Source organism: Terrapene carolina, unplaced genomic scaffold (assembly GCF_002925995.2).
Source record: "Terrapene carolina triunguis isolate 2854851 unplaced genomic scaffold, T_m_triunguis-2.0 Scaffold189, whole genome shotgun sequence".
Lineage (NCBI taxonomy): Eukaryota > Metazoa > Chordata > Testudines > Emydidae > Terrapene > Terrapene triunguis.
In genome coordinates this window covers 17,799,584-17,818,099 of record NW_020664540.1, presented here as the reverse complement: position 1 = coordinate 17,818,099, position 18,516 = coordinate 17,799,584, and the positions used below count along the sequence as shown (strand labels likewise).

General features: G+C 43.4%; 1 protein-coding gene across 2 annotated transcripts in view; it reads right to left on the bottom strand.

The window, feature by feature from the left end:
- MDGA2 (MAM domain containing glycosylphosphatidylinositol anchor 2) overlaps positions 1-18,516 on the bottom strand; it is a 636,169-nt gene that overhangs the window by 64,021 nt on the left and 553,632 nt on the right. The window lies entirely within an intron of this gene.

Here is an 18,516-nt window from a genome sequence, read left to right as displayed (position 1 = left end):
CTCCCCCCGGGGCTCCGGCCGCCCCCCCCCACGGGGGGAGGGGGGGTGGGCGGCCGGAGGCTTTTTTGCCTGGGGCGGTAAAAAAGCCAGAGCTGGCCCTGCAAGCCATACGAGCAAAGGCAGAAGGAACTGAGTATGTTTCGTTTGGAAAAGAGGAGATTAAGGGGGGACATAGTAGCGGTCTTCAAATAGTTGAAAGGCTGCCATAAAAATGATGGAGAAAAGTTTTACTATCTTGGCACAGAGGGCAGGAAAAGAAGCAATGGGTTCAAACTGGTGAACGGCTGGCAGAGAGGTGTGGCAAGCGGCTAGCAGGGCAGCTTGCAGAGAGGGCCAGAGCAGAGCCCCGCAGAGATTCGCGGCAATCTGTTGTTGGGGCGACGAGCGAGTGCCTGAGCAGTGGAGTGTGTGAGGTGCCTCCACACATACACCCCTTCACTCCTGGGAGGTGAACTCTGCGGATGAACCTCTGAACTCTGGGGCTGCACTGGCCCAGGACAGCAACTGTGAGTGGGGTGCAGAGAAAGGACGGGCATGTGAAAGGGACTTTTGGGTTGCTGGACTTAAGAACCTGAAGGGAAAAGGACACTGTCCAACTTATTTGGGGGTGGGTCTTTTCCTCATGGTTCATGTTCATAAACCCTAGCTGCGGTGTTTTCCTAAATTAATGCTGCGTTACTTCCCTCCTTTTATTAAAAGTTTTTATTACACTCAGACTCTGTGCTTGCAAGAGGGGAAATATTGCCTCTCAGAGGCGCCGGGGGTAATTGTCCCAGGTCACTGGGTGGGGGGCTCGAGCCGGTTTTGTGTTGTATTGTTGAAAAGGAACCGCTAGATACTGAACCCGGCCCTTGTTGCTGCTGGCTCCATCTGGCAGAAGGGTTACATTTTTAGATTAAATCTCAGGAAAACTTCCTAACTGTAAGAACAGTAGGACAATGGAACAGACCCCTGGGGAGGTTGTGGAAGCTCCTTCACCAGAGGTTTTCAAAAGGAGGCTGGATAGCCGTCTGCCTTGGGTGGTTTAAACACAACAAATCCCACATCTTGGCAGGGAGTTAGCTTAGATGACCTTTGCGGTCCCTTCTAACCCTATGGTTCTGTGACTCCATGAGACCAAAATAATCCAAAGTGATGAATTTCTGTAATGTGGATGAAAAGAACTAAAGCAGAGCTGTTCTGAATCTTTTGCCATCGTCCCTAGTTTTTTTTTTTTTTTTTTGTTGTCTTAGTTTTCACTTTACGTGATGTGATATAGCCATTTATGACATTTCAATTTTATCACATTTTCCGATGCAATCACTGGAACTGTCACTCAACTCTGGTTTAGATGTTTAATTTAGTCTTTGGTCCCAGTTCATTTCGCAAGAGTAGTGGTTCAGCCTTTGTGCGTCAAGAAAATTCAGTCCCAAGGGTCAAATTCAGCCCTGGTATAAGCAACCTCAGTTCCGCTGACGTTGTTGGAGTTGTGCCCATTTGTTCAAAGACTAAAGCTTGAGCCAATTCTCACGAGTGGATTTTGACATAGGTGTATTACAAACACTGCTAGAGGATGATTTTGGGGGTGTAAGGAAGAGAGGCATCTGGACGGTCCAGTATCCTTCTGCCTATCCAGCCAGTACTGACTAGCCAGTAACTATCCACACTAGAATCCACATGCCTTCTCCTGCTCCTACCCATAGATGCTTTGCAGAAAGGGTATCAGTAGCAGACACACATGGACATGACGGCTGTCCTGCAGAATTCCCCCACACGGCACAGAATAGCTGCTATGCGGAGCTCTGCTTTGCACAGAGGAGATGAATGTGATTAGATGGTGGAGAAATTGGAGTAAGGCAGATATCAACCCAATGTGGCATGTTCCCACTGAGCACTGTCGCCACCAGTGAGGTAGTAAATTATTGTAAATCACTGCTCCTTGGAGTACAGCAACTCTTCTTCCCTTGTTTGTATAGACCATGGACCTGTGGGGTTTCCATCCCCAGTCCTGCAGCTCTGCAGGCGTCCCTCCATGAGGGAGTCATGCAAGGGACTGAGAGTGGGTCAGGATATGTGTTTCTGTCCTTTCACACGAGAAGGAAAAGATTTGTCCTTCAATGCTTAGCCAAAACAACCAGGAAATAACAGAATAAAAAATTAAGGATCTTAACTCTAATCCTAACTTTACAGCAAGCATTAAATACATTAATGCAAATGATGACTCTCAGAAATAGAACTGTAGCAATCAGCAAAGGTATGGCAATATAGACATATTGTGTCAGAAACTAAAATTACATCTCTGTCAGTGATGGATAAAATGCACTGCAATAGCATCACTAGGACTGAACACCAGAAAAAATATAAATAAGGAGGTTCAATGAAGTTTAGACAGGAGACCTCCACACTTAGTTGAGGAAAATATTTAATAAAGTAGTGTATGTGTATGCACTAGACTCCTACATTTGTCTCTAAGGAAATTGTGTCAGTCTGTACCCTTACGTTCACCTCTTTTACAAGATTATGATACATTTTCTACAAAGTATGCCTTGTGAGATCATTTGAAAACTCATAATTTGCTGATCAATATTGCCCTGGTAAAATATGTGAGGCAACATTGTATGTAAAGTTATAACATTCTACTGTATAACATTACTAAGACATGTGCCAAGTTTAAAAAACCAGGCACAAACCAGTTCTTCAATAACAAAAGGCAAATTGATGTCTCAGCCAGATGTCAACAAAATCAAATGGACCGTCACCTGGTTAGTGGCCATTCTTTGGCAAGAAAAAAGATGAGAGAGAAATCTACATTTTGGCTAAGAAACAGCTGTAAGTTCCCATCCCTCCAGATCGTCTGTCTCCTGAACCTCAGCTGGAGGTGATTTTCAAAGAAAAAGAGAACAATAAGAAAGGGTAACAGACACCCCAAAAGACTCCTCCCCTTTCTCTCTGCCAATGGCATCAAGAACACCTGAAAGACAAGGACATTAACACTGAACTGGGGGAGGAGTTTTGACTGAAACAAATCCAGCCAGTAAGTCTGCTAAAGCATGTGGTGAGAGAAACCTTTCCTTAAATCCATTTAGTTGTTAGGTTAGATATTAATTGTGTTTTACGTTTTATTTTCTTGCAACCAATTCTGACTTTTGCAGCTCAGCACTTGTAATCACCTAAAATCTTTCTGTAGTTAATACTTGTTTTACTGTTTTACCTAAACCAGCGTGTTTGGATTGAAATGGTTGGGAAAATCCATTTGGATAACGAGATTTGTGCATATCATTTCCTATTAATAAATGATGGACCTTTATGAGCTGGGATTGTCCAGGAGAGGCTGGGCAGTACAAGACGTACATTTCTGGGGGAAGTCTGGGACTGGGAGTTTGCTGGTGTTGCCCTGCAGCGTAGTTCCTGGGTGGCTGGCGATGGCACTCATACAGTAGAGCTGGAGTGATTTACATGCTGGAGGCTGTCTGTGAGCAGACCAGGAGTGGTTGCTTTCACAGCGAAGCAGTGTAAAAGGCACTCCAGGTTAGAGAATTGAGGAGACACAGCTGTTCAACAGTCCAATTTGTGTCATGGGTAATGTCACAGAAATGTCAATTTAGGGTTAGATTGTTCGTTTTGAGGAAGCTGCCCAAGGGTCATAATGAGTCAGAGAGAGACCTCTGAAGTGCAATTGCTTTCCATATACTACAAACTTTTCTGCACAGGCCCCGCTCTGCTGGCCAGTAGGGGGTGGTAGTGCTAGAGCTCTGCTCACTCCCTATCTACCAATTCCAGGGAGGGAGTAAATGGCCACTTCACCTAGTCATTCCAGAGAAGAAGGACTGTCCCATGGCTCAAGTGCTAGCCTGGGACTCAACTTCCTGCTCTGCCACTGTCTTCCTGTGTGACCCTGGGCAAGTCCCACAGGGGAAGAATTTCAAACACACATGGGTATATATAGGCACCCAACTCTCACTGGAAGTCACTGGAAGCAGAGCATCTACTTCCCACCCATGCCTTTGAAAATGAACCCTTACCTTCAAAATGAGGATAATGAACCTGCCCTAGCTCCTGGGCGATCGTGAAGGTAACTGTATTACATGATGTGAAGTGCTCAGATACAATAACAATGGGGGATATATAAGCACCTACAACATAGGTTAGCCCCATTTACCTTTGTGTGCTCAGACCCAAGGTCTGTGCAGGAGTAGTTCTTATGCTCTCTTGCATGGGTGTCTAGTTCCCGTGTAGCCCTTGGTAACTTTTAAAACCTGTTTGCAGAAATAATTCTAGCGCTCTTTGCAACGAGATAAAGCCAAGCTCTAATGAAACGGAAAGAAATAAAATGAACACCAAAAATACGTAATCTTCATTCTGCTATCGTAGTTCTCCTCCCAATCTACGCAATAAGCAAGGATTGAGTGAGGGTTTACACTACATGTTATGTCATTTGTAGTCAGTAAAATTACATTTTTTATATTATTTGCTTCATTAGACAAATAGTATCACATTCTCAGCCTCATCCTTAGTTATTCTGCATTTCTTGTGGCAAATAAAAACCCACCAGCAATTATTTTTCTAGTGGTTAGACTCATAGATGTGCACGGCCCTGGAAGCCATCTGAGGCTAGTTTTGTGCTCATGCAACAAGGACAAAATCTGGTGTTGGTTCATCTCAGCAAAGACCGAGGCACTGTACATACCAATGAATGGCCCAGCCATCTCCTGGGTTGCCTGAATTGTACCATTCTCTCTGGAAAAATCTGGAGAATGACAGGTAGTGTGTCCCCATCACTGCTAAACTAATTGATTTTATTATGATTTCTAAACGCTATTCATGAACCACCACTCTTTCATATTGAATAACTGCAGTGACAAGTTAATGAAGATCGTAGCAATCAAGACAACAACAGAAAGCCTTTTTAAGTATCGCAGAGTAATGCTTTAATACTCAGTCAATACTGTAAATAAACAATGTTTTCTTAGTAAATGAAATGGAAAACCCAGACTGCATTACAAGCAACCTTCATGAGTCTCTTGCATAAATCTATCACTGAGTAATAAGGCAATTAGATGATGTTGAGGTGCATTTCCATGGAAAGTTCATGCCATTGTTGCCTATGTTGCTTTCATCAGATAATGCTATTTAACAAAAATTAGGTCAATTCTCAGACATGAATGTTTTCCCTAACCCATTGTTGAAACCCTGCAGACAGTTACGGTACACAAGAGTAAGGGAAATCTCGACCAGGTTCATTAATGAAGTTCTCAAAGTGTGAATGTGTTTTTGTTAAGAAAGCACAGAGGCAGTTCATTCCTGGTTTGTTTACTAGTGAATGATGATATGATTTTTATTCATTTAAAAAAAAGGATACATTTAATTCAGAGGATGAAATGGTTTCTGTAAACAAAAGAACGGCTCAAGTGGCCCCATTCAGTGGCCAGGAAGCAATGCCGTCCATTAGGGAAAAACTCACCATCAATCCAGTGTCTCATCGTTTGTATAATACATGTTATTTAAGGTAAGCACTTATCCGCTAGCACTGGCTGTGTGCTGTAACACTCGTTATGCCGTCCCCACAGCCAGAAGCTTGGGGGGAATGTGTGATTAAGGGATTACAAAGTGAGGTTGGTCTTAAAAAAACAGCCAACATAAACTTGACCACCATCTGCCCATCTCCTGCCATAGCTAAAATGTTACTGGGATCTTCTAAAAATATTGTCAACCCTCTTGGTCAGTTATGGCAAATGCAGCTACCGACAGATCAACAGTGGCTCACTGCTCCAGCACAATTGTGAGAAGTTTTGACCATCTCAGCCCCATTTAAAGGTAAGACTATTATTACTGTTCTTGAAGAGTGCCTAGAAGCCCTAACTGAGACTGGGGGGGGGGGGCATTGTGCAAGGTGATGTACAAACACGTAGTAAGAGAAACTCCCAGCCCCCAAGAGCTTACAGTCTAAAGCTCCCATCCTGCCCAGACATACGCCCGAGCAGGCAATGGAACTAGTCATAGCTTCATAGGCCTTGTCTACAATGGCGGCAGCAGGCAGGGTGGTGGGGGGAGGCAGAAGAGAAAGGATCTGGCAAGGGGGAGCTACAAAAAAGCAGTGTCGATGTGGGAAGCACTGCTTGGGTTTTTAGTGACCCATGTGCATACCGTAAGGTTCTGGCGTGTCTTTACTCACTTAAGCCGTGCCTCACCGTCTACAGTGCTATTTATATCTCTGCTAGGTGGACTTGCCGTGTCTGTACTCTACAGCCCTACCCAGAGAGTTAAAGCCAGAAGGGACAAGCAGATTATCCTGTCTGACCTCCTGTATAACACAGGCCCTTAAATTTCACCCAGTTACCTCTGTATTGAGCCCAGTAATGTGTATTCAGGAGAATGACTACCTATGCGACAGAAGGCTTACAGGATCAGCTGGAAGGCTGTGAATCCATTATTGCTAATTGGGCAAGCAATATTCTCGTTTGGAAGGCAGCTTTTTATAGATGCCCTAGTTATTAGCAGGGTTATATTAGTTCTAGGCAGACATCAAAAGAGTTAGGAGCTTCAGTTCATAAAAACATCCAGGAGTTTAAAAGTTTATCCAAATATCTTGGGTCTTAGAAACCAGGCCACATATCTCATGAGATCAGGCTCTCTTTAGAGATTGCCACAGCTTCTTGGGTTTTGGCCAGTAGAGACTTGCTGAGTGAAAAATCACCTTCCCCTTGATGTAGTCTTTCCATTTCTGGCCAAAACAAGCAATGCAAAGAATATTTTAATACAGCCAACAACAAATTTTAAGCGCACTTTTACACCCACACCAGTGAAAGATAAAATGTTTGGTTGTCTCTGGTTTTATTTAAACTCTTTGTCCACCCACCATGCCGTCCCCAGCCTCTCTAAAAATACAGTAAATGTTCAGTACAGTTAGAGATGCATAAATCACATTTAGATTTGTCCTCAGCTCCTCTCCTAATTGCACCAATAACTTATCTGAATAAAAATTAATAAAGAACATAAGAACGACCATACTGGGTCAGACCAATGGTCCATCTAGCCCGGTATTCTGTCTTCCGACAGTGGCCAATGCCAGGTTCTTCAGAGGGAATGAACAGAACAGGCAATCAAATGATCCATTGCCTGTCATCCACTTCCAACTTTTGGCAAACGGAGGCTAGGGACATTCAGCGCATGGGGTTGCACCCCTGCCCATCCTGGCTAATAGCCATTGATGGACCTATTGTCCAAGGAACTTATGTAGGTCTTTTCTGAATCCTGTTATAGTTTTGGCCTTCACAACATCCCCTGGCAAAGAGTTCCCCAGGTTGACTGTGCATTGTGTGAAGAAGTACTCTGTTTTATTTTAAACCTGCTGCCTATTAATTTCATTGGGTGACCTCTAGTTCGTGTGTTATGTGAAGGAGTAAATAGCATTTCCTTATTCACTTTTCCCACAACACTCAAGATATTAGAGATCTGTATCATATCCCTCCTTAGTCGTCTCTTTTCCAAGCTGAAAAGTCCCAGTCTTGTTAATCTCTCTTCCTCTGAAAGCTGTTTCATACCCCTAATCATTTTTGTTGCCCTTCTCTGTACCTTTTAAACAAGCTGCAGTTAAAAAACAACAAAAAAGAAAGATGAAGAAGAAAAGAAACAAACATCTCATTGGCAGCACAAGAAGAAACATGTAAAACCATTTTGCACATCTTCACACATTCAGATCCAGTTCAGTGCGCTCAGGTTTGTCGGAAGCCATAAGACACTTAGCAGCTGTAATGGCAGCAGGAGGACAAGGCTGTGAAGTTCACCAAGTAGCTTTTGTACTGTGACTAATGCAGCATTTCTTTTACTGCAGAGGCAAATATTCCCAAGTATCTGGATGTGAGTAAAAAGGCACTGGATACAACCAGAGATTAATTGTTTCTTGCTGACATTGAATTCTTAAACAGCCCTTGTTATTTCCCTCCTATGCAGCTTTACCAGAGGTGAGGAAAAGTGAGTGTACTAAAGACCTTTCAAATATTTTTTTTTGACAGGGAGCTATTTTTTGAAAGTTGAAAACCTTTTTTAACTTTCCCGAGGCAGCTTCCTCTCACACTGCCCGGCAGTGGCATGGCTCAGCGAGATCCTGGGGAGGAGAAAAGATTGAGGTGCCACAGAGCCGGCACTGGAGATGGCAGCATACAAACCGCGCATAAGCATTCTCCTTTCTAACTCTCTGCGTGCACCTATTCCCTTTAGAGTGAGTGTCATTCCCACCTCAGAAACACAGCTTAATAAGCTCCTTTGGGGTTGTTTTAAATAACTGTGGTGCCACCCCACATTTGGGAGTAGAAGAGACCTATCAACCCCCAGCAACCCCTACCAACCCCCTACTGTTCCTCCTGTTTGTCAAACGTTCACTCACACGAGGCCTGATCCAAGCCCACGGAAATCAGTGAGAACCTTCCTGTTGACGTCAATGGGCTTCGGATCAGGCCCATACTATCTGTAAGCATTCTGTGAGGTATTGCTTTCTGCACGAGAACACTGCTGGAAGAGAAGCGTGCATTGGCTAGTCACTATATACCGCATTACTTCATCTTAAATCTCACACCTCGCAAATCTACCTGTCTACTGATGAGCTGTCTCCCTTCATCCTATCTACTGTCTCAGCCTATCTTTCTGACATCTCTTTGTGGGTGTCCAGTCATCATCTTCATGGCCTCATCATGGCCAAAACTGGGCTCCTGCTTTTTTTGAAACATCCCTATCCTCTCCCCTTTTCTCCATCACTGTGGAGACCACCACTATCATCCCAGCCACTTAGGTCTCTAACTTATGTGTTATCTTTGACTTGGTCCTCATACTGGACCTACATATTCCAACCATTCACAAAACCAGCTAGTGTTTCTTACTCGCCTTCTCTAAAATCCAGGCTTTCCTCTCTGCCCACTCAGCCAGAACTCTTGTCGAAGCCCTCGTCACGTCAAACCTGGATTATCACAGCCTCCTTTTTTCTGGCCTGGGGACCACCAGATCCTGGAGTATTTTCTGGGTTTTGGATCCAACCTGGATCAGAAACCACAGGGGTATTTTCAAACTTCCCGATTACAAACCTGCCCCACCCTGCCTGTGCTTCTCAATCCCCTTTTTCAACTCTTCACCATCCCCCAACTCACTCACCGTTAAGAGTCTTCAGAGAAATGAGTCCCTCAGCCATCCATCCTCTCCCTGGCAGGAGCTGTCCATTCCTCAGAATTGACACCTCTGGGAAGATTACCACCCATGTGGCTCCTTCCCTCTGTCTCATCCCAGCCCACGGCACACTCCCAGGGAGCTTTCTGCAGTGAATGGCAGCTGGTCTGACAGGCATGCACATGAGGATTGAGCCTGCACCATTCACGTCCATAGTAAATTACACACAGCTCTGCCTGTTATTAGGGTTGCCTAACATTTCCCATTATAAGACCCTGTTTTTAGTTGCTTGCAACTTGGGCAAACATCAACAGTTTGGGCTGAGGCTAATTTTTAATTTCAGCAAAAATGGGTCAGCTGTTTCCAAGACTGAGGACGGGGAAAAGAAAGTCGTTTTCCCCCATGTTAAAATTTTCTTTGAAAAACTCTAGCGCCTCCATGCTTCGGAGAATGGATTGGCTATGTGGTCAAGGAGGAGGCTTTGTGGCAGGGACTTACAATTTGCCATCCTTGTGAAAATCTGCCCACATTCGGTACTAAGTTATAAGCCTTTGAAAAATTACAGTTCACACATGCTCAGCAGAGACTTTAAATGCCGGGTTTAGCAGCTACATTCCCCACAGATTCCATCTGCATTGGGCATGCTCCTGCCGAGGGCTGAGCAGGACTTTCTCCTCTAATTGCAACTCCAGGCTGCTCTGAGCTGTGCTGGGTCCGGGCACCTGACCTGAGAGCCGGGAGATTGTGACATAGAGGTGGAAGCTGCCTGATTTGACTGCAGAGGGGACAAGAGCCAGATATGCAGGTGGGGAAGGGGGAGCAGATTGGGACAAAGAGCCAGGGGTGAGGGGCAGGGAGACTGAGACAAGCTAGCCACAGAGACTGTGGGTTGGGAAATGTGTGTGTGTGGGGGGGGACTGGGAGTAGGTAGATGAAGAGAGGAGACTGATATTGGATGAGTAGCCTTGGGTCATGCTGGAACTGGCCTGGCAAGGACACGGGATTGGGAACCAGTGAGGCGGGGAAGGAGGTTCATAGAATCATAGAAGATCCGGGTTGGAAGAGACCTCAGGATGTCATCTAGTTCGAGCCCTGCTCAAAGCAGGACCAACCCCCAACTTGAGGGAGGTGGAGGGAGAGGAGACAGATCTGACAAGGAGATGGGGTGTGGGGAGAGAACACTACAGACATCCTTAATTCTGGCGTTTCCTAACTTTTCAGTGCTTGGCTTTTCATCCTAAAAATGTGCTTTTTATGCAGGTTTGTTGTGTGTGTAACATATCTATATTTATTCAAATATTTTAGTGGAATAAACCTGTTACAATCTGCATTTTAATTATGTTCTGTAGGATTCAGTGCTGTGCTGCCTGAATTGTAGGCATCCTTATAAACACACTCTTAGCCATCTCCACAAAAGAGGATGCTATATCTGTTAATGTCGGACTTTTCATTATGTTGACTGGTCTTTTAATATAGTAGTTATTTTTTTGCCATCTTTTAAGTTGCAGAGCATGGTGAATATGAGGCACACAGCACTTACTTTTCCTGCGTCTCTGTCATAAAATGCATTGTGAGCTATTGACACAACATTTATGCTTATTCTGAATTTTAAAAGGTTTCTTGAGCTATTTCCCTGTCAGTTTCCATGGGTGAATGTTCATGGACTTTGGGAACAACTATATGAAATCAATGCTAAGAATGAACCCATTGTTGTTGCCCAAAGAGAAAATTTGTACATTTGCAATGATAACAAATGATATAAAAAGTCAGTGCCCGGAATTTAAACATCTTTTTAGCAACTAACATTAGGCAATTTGGATCTGATCCCTGAGAAAATATCTGTGTCCTTCTGGACTGTGTTCACTGCTGGGTGAAGAAGATATTAGCTTCCCACCTTTCTTGCTCTTGAAGTCACTGTACTGTACTTTTATTTTCCTAACAGTTGCAGCTATCCCAAGACTGGAGTAACCCCTGTGCATGACCCCATGATCTAAAGAAGGTTATGCCCCAACCTAACCTGTGAATATAAAAGAGTTTGTATCTCAGCTACACAGATCACTGGACTGGGGCTTGAATGTGCTATCATGGAAATCTATATACTGCAGCTCGGAGCATAATACATTAGAAGCAAGAGGGAGACCAAGGACAGGGTAGGCCCATTACTCAATGAGGGGGAAAAAACAATAACAGAAAATGTGGAAATGGTAGAAGCGCTAAATTACATTTTTGTTTAAGTTTTCACCAAAAAAGTTTAGTAGCGATTGGACGTCTAACATAGTGAATGCCAGTGAAAATGAAGTAGGATCAGAGGCTAAAATAGGGAAAGAACAAGTTAAAAATTACGCAGACAAGTTAGATGTCTTCAAATCACCAGGGCCTGATGACATACATCCTAGAATACTCAAGGAACTGACTGAGGAGATATCTGAGCTATTAACGATTATCTTCAAAAAGTCATGGGAGATGGGAGAGATTCCAGAGGACTGGAAAAGGGCAAATATAGTGCCCATCTATAAAAAGGGAAATAAGGACAACTCAGGGAATTACAGAACAGTCATCTTAACTTCAGTGCCCAGAAAGAGAATGGGGCAAATAATTAAGAAATCAATTTGCAGAGACCTAGAAGATAATAAGTAACAGTCAGCAGGGATTTGTCAAGAACAAATCATGTCAAACCAACCAAAGAGCTTTCTTTGATGGGTTAACAAGCCTTGTGGATGTGGGGAAGTGGTAGATGTGGTATATCTTGACTTTGCATAACCTTCTCATAAACAAACTAGGGAAATGCAACCTAGATGGAGCTACTATAAGGTGGGTGCATAAGTGGTTGGAAAACCGTTCCCAGAGAGTAGTTATCAGTGGTTCACAGTCAAGCTGGAAGGGCATATCAAGTGGGCTACCACAGGGATCACTTCTGGGTCCGGTTCTGTTCAATATCTTCATCAGTGATTTAGATAATGGCATAGAGAGTACACTTATAAAGTTTGTGGATAATACCAAGCTGGGACGGTTGCAAGTGCTTTGGAGGTTAGGATTAAAATTCAAAATGATCTGAACAAACTGGAGAAATGGTTCGAGGTAAATAGGATGAAATTCAATAAGGACAAATGCAAAGTACTCCACTTAGGAAGGAACAATCAGTTGTACACATACAAGAGTACTGAGGAAAGGGATCTAGGGTTCATAATGGACCACAAGCTAAATATAAGTATAACACTGTTGCAAAAAAATTCAAACATCATTCTGGGATCTATTAGCAGGAGTGTTGTAAGCAAGACACGAAAAGTAATTCTTCCACTTTACTCTGCACGAATTAGGCCTCAACTGGAGTATTGTGTTCAGTTCTGGATACCATATTTCAGGAATGATGTGGACAAATTGGAGAAGAGCAACAAAACCGATTAAAGGTCTAGAAACATGACCTATGAGGGAAGATTGAAAAAACTGGGTTTGTTTAGTCTGGAGAAAAAAAGACTGAGAGGAGACATGACAGTTTTCAAGTACAGAAAAAGTCGTTACAAAGAGGAGGAAAAAATGGTTCTCCTTAACCTCTGAGGATAGGACAAGACACAATGGGCTTAAATTGCAGCAAGCAAGGTTTAGGTTGGACATTAGGAAAAACTTCCTGTCAGGGTAGTTACGCACTTGAATAAATTGCCTAGGGAGGTTGTGGAATCTCCAGCATTGGAGATTTTTAAGAGCAGGTTGAACAAACACCTGGCAGGGATGGTCTACATAATACTTAGTCCTGCCATGAATGCAGGAGACTGGACTAGATGACTTCTTGAGGTCCCTTCCAGTCCTACGATTGTATGATTCTATAAATGGGTGAAACAACTCAAACCTTTTTGTCATGTAGGTGGAGTCTGAATACCTAAATCAAGTGTCAGAATGTAATCAGATGCAAATAATGTTATGAAAATACATCCCTCTAGCTTTAGCAGCTCCGTTCATGAAATTGCTCTTCCACTCACATCATTTTCTTCTACTGCCTCTCTAAAAGTCTGACTGATCCACTACATTTATCAGCAGAAATCCATTCATATTATAGAGTTTTCTGCTGAGAAGGAAGTAATGAAAATTAAGGCATAATGCTATGCACAGGCTGAATTTTTTATGTGGAAATTAATTTTGGTAATGACAGATGAGAGCGTAAACTCTAAAGCATATGAAATTTCATATTCTTCACTGAAGTATAAGGTCATGCTGTTGTCATCATTTTGTGCACAAGGTTATGATAATGCCCCCATCCCTCCCTCCCCCCACACACACATAATGGATTCATCTTTTGGTAAGTTACCAGTCTGATAGTGTTAATCAAAGTCAGGAATATGACTTAGGAATCCCAGACATCTCTGCAGCATGAGAGTGCATGTAAAGAACAGACGTGGTGTGTGTGAGTGAGTCTGTGTACCTGTATTAGCTATTGTAAGAACAATTAATTGAGGACTCTTTCTCTTCTCCCTCTACACATTATCTCTGGGTAATCTCATCTGCAAACACAATTCAATAACATGTCTATGCTGACAACTCACAGTTCTCCCTACCTCCGACCTGTCTCCTTTTGTCCAAACTAAAATCTTGGCCTATCTTTCTGACATCTTCTTGTGGATGTCTAGCCACCAGCTGAAGTCCAACATGGCTAAAACCCTCCCTGTTGCCTCTTTTCTCAATCAGTGTGGATAACACCACCATCCCGCCTGGCACTCAGGCCTGTAGCCTGGGTGTCATCTTCGACTCAGGCCTCTCTCCATCCAGCCTGTGTAGATTCTTTCTGCAGAACAGAATATGCGGCCTTTCCTACCCATCTGCACAGCTAAAATTCTCTCTGCCTTGTGCCTTTTTCACGGCAACATCCTTTTCTCTGACCTTGACAAATGCAGTCTTGCCCCACTCATATCTATTCAGAATGCTTCTGCAAAGATCTTTTCCCTAACCCACCGCTTTGGCCACATCACCCTTCTCTTTGCCTGCCTTCATGGACTCCTCCTTCTTTATTACATCAAACATAAGCTACTTTTCTTCACTTTCAAGGTCTTTCATGGCCTATCCCCACCCTATCTATCATCTCATGTACACTATCAAGATGTCGACTCCCGCTTCCGATCAGCCCATGGTTCCGGCCTCCATCACCTGTTTGTTAAATTTTCAAACAAGCACCTTTGTGCTGTCTCCCATGCTGCCCCAATAAACATCCACAGATCTAGTGCATTTTATCCCTCAAATACCTCCTTAAAGCGCTCCTTTGCTGTGATGCCTATAAAAAACTTGACAACAATTAGGAAGCTGAGACCACTGCCTGTCATGATGACCAATATTGCCACATGCTTTTGGTGTACTGCCCTGAATGTATCCATTCTCTCTTGTTTTATAATTAGATTGTAAGCAGGGACCAACTTTTTCACAAAGAATCCTGGTTCATGGGTAGGACTTCTAGGCACTATGTTAATACCTATAAATAATAAGAAGAATGAGATAATACAAGCAAAGGAATAACGTTTCAAAACAGCCCAAGGGTACGTTTTCCAAACTGGGGGACAGATTTTCAAAGGAGCTGAGCACCCAACATACAGCCAATGTGCTGAGGTCCTTTGAAAATCGGGCCACTTGTTTAGGTGCCTAAATGGGAGCTGAGCTCTTTTGAAATCCGGGCCCACTTGCAAGCATCTAGGCTGTCTCAGCAAGTTGGCAAGAGGGTTCCTTTCAAAGGGGGCCATTGAAAAATTAACAAAAACAAAATTAAAAAAACAAACAAACCATGACAATAAATATGAAAGATTCAGAATTCCTAAAACCTAAGTGAACAATGAAATCTGAGCATACCATCTTATGAATGCTATTATTAAACTGTTTGTTACTTCTTTGTAGGCACTGAACTTTGGAGTTATGGAAATACTACGTCCCTAGGGATGACATAATGTGCTACCAATTGGGTGAGGCCCCACCAGACTGCTAGCACTCTCCAATGTATGTCACTTTTCAAGAAACTATGGTTCCTACACTGCCCCTCATCCTTGGGATGAGCGCCCTGCAAACACCTCCAAAGTCATGTCATTGTACTCCGTCAAAACCCTTCTTAAAGCTCTCCTGTGTGGTCATGCCTACTAAAAACTTCAGATCAAGTAGGAAGCTTGTGCGCTGTGACCACTGCCTGTCATACTGACCAATATCGTCTCCCGGTTTCCTTGTGCTCCCCCATCTGTTGTCTCTCGTATATTTAGATTGTGAGCTCCTTGCCGCAGGTCTGTCATTTTGTTCTGTTTGCTTGTTTGTACAGGCCCTAGCACAAATGGGTACTGGGTCTATGATTAGGTCTCCTAGGCTCAACAATAATACAAACAACAACATTAATGGTAGAGTAACAGAAAGCGTCCATTCAAGACCCATTCTTTCAATTATTGTAGTGGATACAATTTGGTATCTGCTAATACATGACCGGACAAAGCAACTGTCTTTCCCGTAATGCTCAAGAGATAAATTCATTAATGCAAGCTAGATACTAGAAGTGCTAATAGAGAACGGTGCATCATACCCGCTGCATAAATATAGGGTTTGTACTGTAATGTGCTGAGCAGGTTTAAATTTACTCTTGCATGTTTATACTGTATAATGAAAAACTAATCAAGGCAGTCTGAGCAGGCAGCAATTACTTGTATTGACATAATATGCCAGCTTCTGTGACATATATATGGTGGCAGCGTATGTGGCATCTGTAATGTTGTGAATTGCATAAGTGTCAACAGCAGGGAAAGCAAGTACCTAGAAGGGAAAAGCACAGAGAAAATCTCCACAGTATGCAGAGATTTGCATTTGCAATACAATGGACGCCAAAGGTACTAAATGCAACTCAATATGGTTTAACCTCATTCCACAAGGTTTGCCCAGGACATTGCAGGATACCATCATATCTGTCACACTGCCCATGTGTAGCATCACGAGGACAGACATTAGCTCAATGACCTGAGTTCCCTGTTGGTGTCAAAGGATACAGTTCCATTGACCTCAATGGAGTTTTGTCTATTTGCACCAGAAGAGAATTTAGCCCATTATCTTCAGCGGGAGTCAAAGGTCCATTTAGGCACCTCATTGAAGGAGAACTTCAATAGCTAGGACCTTATTCCAGCAGCAGCACCATTAACGTAAATAGGACTGGTGAGCTAAGATGCTCCTAGACCAGAAGTAGAGCATCAGCATTTGCTGGGTTAAGGTTTCAGGTAAACCCTTAACTTTGAGATTTCTTGATTTTTGAGTGATTAACTGAGCAACCTTCATGTTCTGAATATTGTTCTATCTATTGTTGCCAACTGAATGATTTTCACACAAATACAGTCCCCTGCCTAACTCATATGAAGAATTTGCAGCGGTACTATTTCTAACGTTTCAATTAAAAGAATCATTCCCTACCATATTGGCCATTGCATATAATGTTTACAATGACAGGGCTCCGCTTGCTACATTTGGAATTCAAGCCCCATCTCCTGTGGAATAAGCCTAAGTTATCAATAATATTACAAAATGAAAACTGTAAAACAGCACCGTTGCATCTCCAACTCAATTTACCAAACCCCACAGAATCAATAAGAAACATGCCTTCGCATGCTGTAGTCACTTTATTTGCCAAACTCTCTCTCTCTGTTATTTCACAAGAACGGATGTAACAAGACGAATTTAAAAAAAGCCTTATCTAGCCTCACAAAAGCAATTCATGCCATGAACAACCCTTTAAGACTGCACATGTTCCTCTGCTGGAGACTGTTTGAAATTTTTCATAAAGAAAAAATGTTAAAAGCATTCAATATATATTTGAATTAGCCTTCTCTATACCTTCTCTTTTCCCCCCTACAAATGAAATACTTCAGCCATGAGCACTTGTTTCTGGGTGGCTGAAAAATGGAAATATTTGCATTCGTAATTCCTAGTTTTTATACATGCTCTGTGACAGAGCAAATGAAAATGCCTTGATCTTAACTGGCTTTTTCCCTGCACCAGGCCGAGTATGTGGAAGCTGGCAAAAGGTCCCCCTCTCACGTAACTTACACAGCATTTGTTTCCAGCAACTTGGATTTTGTCTATGTTCAAGTGAATACATTTCACAAAACTCACTTTCATTTAAATTATAATATACTATCTGTTGCGTTGGTACTCTTGGTTGTGTGGGTGCTCTTTCACAAGATGGTGGCTCCGCCCCCGCCCCCCTTTTTTTGTCTTTCTTGATTTCACTGATCCATCACTAAACCAAATGCAACATCTTTCTTAACTACTTATCACAGTTTGCTGGGATCTGAGGCACCTTCCTCTCCAACTTCTCTTCAATCTGCCCTTGAAAAGGCTGGTTAATGTGATTCTTCCGTGTCATGTTCTTCTGCACCTAACTTCTCTCCCTGTGTCTGAATCAGTTTTGTCTTTTACCCCTATGGCACGGTGTATGATACTAGTATCTTGGCATAGAGATACTGAGCTGTTTCTGGTAACACTCCCTGATAGTCAGACCAGGTGGGTCCTATTCTGGGACCTGGCATGGGTGTTCCCAACCCTAGATGTAATTTAGAGCAGCCTCAGAGATGCTTTAAATTAAACTTCGCTTCTGATGGCTCCCTTGGGGCCTGATAAGCAGCGATTAGCCATAGTGCCTATGCTGCAGCCTGCTCCTGATCCACTCCTTATGCCAGGGGCTGGAAACAGAGCTCGCATATAGACCTTAATTCCACCACATGCTGCCCAAGGAGGCTCCTTGCATAGGAGGTATTTTCAGGGCGATGTTTCCAACCACTCTAAGGCCTACTTATCCCCCCACAGTTGCCTAAAGTAGCATAACAGAGTCAGGCCTCTGTCTCATAAGAACATAAGAAGAGCCATACAGGGTCAGACCAAAGGTCCATCTAGCCCGGTATCCTGTCTTCTGCCAGTGGCCAATGCCAGGTGCCCCAGAGGAAATGAACAGAACAGGGAATCATCAAGAGACCCATCCCCTGTCGGCCATTCCCAACTCTTTTCCCTCTGTGTTCTCATTGTCCCTGTTCTGCTGGAAACAGGACAGGAGACACTGGATGTGATTTAATTAGAGTGCAGCTTTATTCTTAAATGTCTGGGAGTACCCGGCCAATAAAAGAGCACAGTGCAGGTCATTCCATAATCATTTCAATGCACAGCTTCTGTCAGCCCTCCCCACCACCCATCCTGGTCCCCAGCCAACGCGCGGCTGGGACTTCACCTCCCCGTCTCCCTCCCCCCTGAAAGAGGGTTAAGCAATGGGATATAAAGGAGGAGGGGCTGGCTCCCTGTCATACCTGTCATGGGAGCCCTGAGCCCCCTGTTTCTGCTCCTTTAAAGAATACCTCTTTTAAATCCCTTCCCAATCCATTTTATCTGCACTGGACACCCGCC